General features: G+C 41.2%; 1 pseudogene; it reads right to left on the bottom strand.

The window, feature by feature from the left end:
* Positions 1-296: 296 nt before the first annotated feature.
* LOC124723545 lies at positions 297-414 on the bottom strand (annotated as a pseudogene).
* Between the last annotated feature and the right edge of the window lie 3,966 nt (positions 415-4,380).

Consider the following 4,380-nt stretch of genomic DNA (forward strand, 5'->3'; position numbering starts at 1 on the left):
TATAAAAAGAAAATTACGTCTTCAGACGGACACACAGAGCCCAGAACATACACAGTATTACAATAAGGATGTGTCAATTAAGACAGTATTTATTATCTCCCTGTGAACTTATTAGTATTTTATTTTTCACACTATCTGATCAAAAGTATCTGGACACCTATTACTGGACATTAATGTGGGTGTGGTCAGCACACCGCTCTCCCAGTCGTTGTGATGGTTTTCTGTGACCGGAGCCGCTACTATTCGGGCGACTAGCTGCTCAGTTGGCATCAGGAGGTTGAGTGCACCCCGGAAAGTGGCAACAGCTCATGACGGCCCAGACGGTCACCCATCCAAGTGCTGGCCACGCCCGACAGCGCTTAACTTCGGTGATCTGACGGGAACCGGTGTATCCATTGTGGCAAGGTCGTTGCCCTTCATCAGATTGCTACAGGGTATAACGTGATTCGTCACTTCAAATCACTTGTTTCCAGACATCCACTGTCCGGTATGCTCGATAGTCCTAGTTCGTTAGTATATGAGGTCTGCCATGTGTTGAATTATTCAGAAGTGTTCCTTCGTGTTTCCACTTCGGAATCACATCACCAACAGTCGACTTGGGTATCTTGAGAAGGGTTGAAATCTCCCTGATGGATTTGTTCCTCTGGTGATATACAATGTGTAGTCCGCGTTCGAAGGCACTAAGCTCTCCTGAATGAGCCATCCTGCTGTTACTGGTCCTCTACTGACGACACGATACTCCTCGCGTCCTTTTACATTGGCGGTTCTACCTCTCGTGACATCTAATGGTCAGTTCTAAATTACAAAGGGGTGTCCAGATACTTTAGAAGATACTGCATATACTTGATGTACTATCATTGATGTGAATGCAAAATAACTACTTCTTTTTAAAATCTAGGGTTGAAATGAAAAAGAAGGACCGTGGGAAGTGACACAGTAGTGAGGGCGCTGGACTAGCATTCGGCAGGAATGGGGCTCAAATTCGTGTTTGGTCGTCCAGCTTTTGGATTCAGACGGTTTCTTTAAGTCACATAAGGCAAATACGGGGATGGTGCCTTATAAAGTTCACTGCCTAATTCTTTCCTTATCGTCCTCTAATCCGAGTAAGCCCTCCGTCTCCAATGTCCTTCTCGAGAGTGGGAAAATACCACTGCTGGCCGGTGTGGCCGAGCGATTCTAGGCGCTTCAGTCTGGAACCGCCCTACCGCTAAGGTCGCAGGTTCGTATCCTGCCTCGGGCATGGATGTGTGTGATGTTCTTAGGTTAGTTAGGTTTAAGTAGTTCCAAGTTCTAGGGGACTGATGACCTCAGATGTTAAGTCCCATAGTGCTCAGAGCCATTTGAACATTTTTTTTTTTAAAATACCACTCTTCTTCTTTCGCTACGGGCTCTGTAAGAAAACAGATAGTCCCTTTAAGGACTGTATTTTTCTTCTTACTCTCCCAGAACCTCTTCCCCCTTCTTTTCGCACGATCTTCTCCCGAGATCCGCAATATTCTTTCCTCTTGTCTGCTCTACGAGTGACTCTCTATTCTTTTCCCGTATCCTTCTCTGTCGTTGTCCTCTGGCATTTTGGTTGGTATGTACTTGCTTCTTCAGTTTTCCTTCCCTCCCTCCGTGATCGTCAATTCCGACGAGTCCTACGTAAGTTTAACCGTCCACTACGTCCTTGTCTTTCCTCTTGTTACACCCGTTAATCCCCATTCACTTTTGGTCATTGTATACACATTCATCTCGATTGAATGCCCCGCAGTCTGATTTCTCATGATATTGTCCTCTTGCTTCTATACAGTCCTTCATTACGTCTTCGCACTCATTTCTCATCAGTATTTTTCCCTTTTCTCTCTGTGGTTGCTCTGCACCACATCTTTCTAGTGTTTTCGTTCAGCCACATAAAGTACCACATTCCTCAACGTTGCCTTCCAGTGCCTGATTTCTGTATCTGTAGATATATACATTTTATTGTACACGGAATGTTTAGCTAAACAGTTCCTCTCAATTATTTCATGAACCGTTGAGGATGTTATAATTATATTTTCATCTAGATGAATAGTGAGAAAGTCCTCACTGAACGACGTATGGATTCTTTCCATAGGTTTAATAGTAACACATACATCTGTATTAACTTTACTCTTCCAAGTGGAACTAAGACATTTCTGCTGCTGGTATGGTACTTCTAAAAGAGCTGAATTCAACAGCGTTTCATTCTTCAAAATCGTATTACTAGTTCCACATTAATTTCAATAATTATAACTTAGGATTTATTTGTTTTGAACACGAAACCAATCGCCGTCTTATGCGGTGCAGGCCTACCGCCATCTTGAAAAAATAAACTAAATGTCCAAGTAAAATTTTGAAACAAGCTTTATTCTGATTTTCAGAGGCGATTCCTTGATAATGCAATGTGACTCGGAAATTTAAATGACAACAGTACAGCTTCTGGAAGCGCAAGAGGAATTTCATTGAAAAATTTCTGAAGGAAACAGTTTAACAAATCTTAACCAGGAATACTGCTACTTTGTTTAACAGAAGTGAATTGAGCGTCATCTTGTAGACAAAACTCATGCAAGAGAAATATATTTGCCATCTTTACAATCTGAAACTAAGAACCGAGTTCAAGAACTTTTTGAACCTGATAAACAATGACGAAATTTATGTAGAGAGATTGATCTGATGACGTCGCTACTTAGAACTGCGTACACCAGTAAACTATACGTGGTTGAGTTAATTGGTAGCTGTAAATATTACGAAAAAGAGCAAAAGAGTCCGTGGCGAAGTAAGGCAAGTCCATTTCCTACTCGAACAAATCCGTTAAACGGGAACAGACACCGTGAAGAAACCCAGTAATGGTACAAATATATTAAGTCATGTTGGTTGATTGATTCGGGGAAGGGGATCAAACAGCGGGGTCATTGGTCCAATCGGATTAGGGAAGGATGGGGATGGAAATCTGCTGTGCCATTTCAAAGGAACCATCCCGGCATTTGCCTGAAGTGATTTACGGAAATCACGAAAAGCCTAAATAACGATGAGCGGATGTGGGTTTGAACCGACGTCCACCTCGCTCAGTTATTATATGTTCAACCAAAGGAAACTTTTTAATACAATGAACAGAGGAATGCAGACTGTGATAGAAATACATTATAAAATTGAAAAAGATTTATTACCGGATAGATAACCCCGTGTGATCGAGTACATCTCGTCTCAAGTCCCACACAAAATTATCAGTTGTTTAGTTATTTAAGAAAGCCAAAAATTAATTCAATTAAAGCGTTATTCCTGCTTTTAGTTGTGTGAGAGAGAGGTTGAATGCCACCGGTGGTCGCCGATATGTTCATCGTAACACGATATATCCCTCTACTTGGGCATATGGTTCTGAAATGAACACAAAAAAATGATGATTTGAACAACTATGTAATGCGAGAATTTTCTCTGTATAAACTTGACTAGAAAGCAACAAGATTTGCAAGAAATGAAACTCATAAATCCGCGAAATGCACAGATGAAGCCAAGAGCATGCAGCGACCTCACCCAGATATATGAGACAGCACGTTGAAGCAACAGATCTGTATCCTCGTCCGTAAAATACAAAAAATAACATCAAAGTGGCTTCATGTTGCTACCGTGTTGTCTGAAACTGAAATTTTTGCGACTAGCATTCTGATTGACTGCTTCAATACAAAGTACCTGAGTTCTCCGAGACATACCAAGCTAGGCTGGTCAGACATGTTTGCGGTTGGCAGTTGGCTACTCATAGAAGCCTACGATACTTTGAAAAAAAAAAAACAGCCGACTGGTGAGACGCGCATTTGTGCTCTTACGAAACGGGAGAAGCTACTGTCACTCCAATCTTGCGGAGAAGTGACTTCAAAATGGCCTGTCACTCGGTGCGACCACCAAAGTCGACAGCAGCTGATACAATAAGTCGCGAGTGACACTAGTTTCTTCTGTGTGTAGTGGAACCACCGAAATCGCAACAGAAAGAAACAGCTAAATATTTTAGGCAAGAAAGAACAATTGGCATTGCTGTTCGTTTTGCTCACAGCAGATTTATCTTTGGTTTTTTAGTCGGACAAAACTGAATAGGCTTTTTATCGGGAGAATGTGCTCTAATATGTAAATATCATCGAAGAACATATTTCTATTACATTAATACTAAGAGTCCCAGAATATATACAAATGCAAAAATGAAAAAAAAAAAAAATAGCAAATAGCATGACACGGACATACTACCTTCCACTCCATAACACAATGTCTCTAATCGCAAGACCACACTGAACTCATGCACTTTTATCATTATTAACATTCATCTTAGGATCACCTAAAGCTTTCACAACCAAAGTGTCATTAACTGACGTTTCGTTATAACAAGTCGTACAA

Source organism: Schistocerca piceifrons, chromosome X, assembly GCF_021461385.2.
Source record: "Schistocerca piceifrons isolate TAMUIC-IGC-003096 chromosome X, iqSchPice1.1, whole genome shotgun sequence".
Lineage (NCBI taxonomy): Eukaryota > Metazoa > Arthropoda > Insecta > Orthoptera > Acrididae > Schistocerca > Schistocerca piceifrons.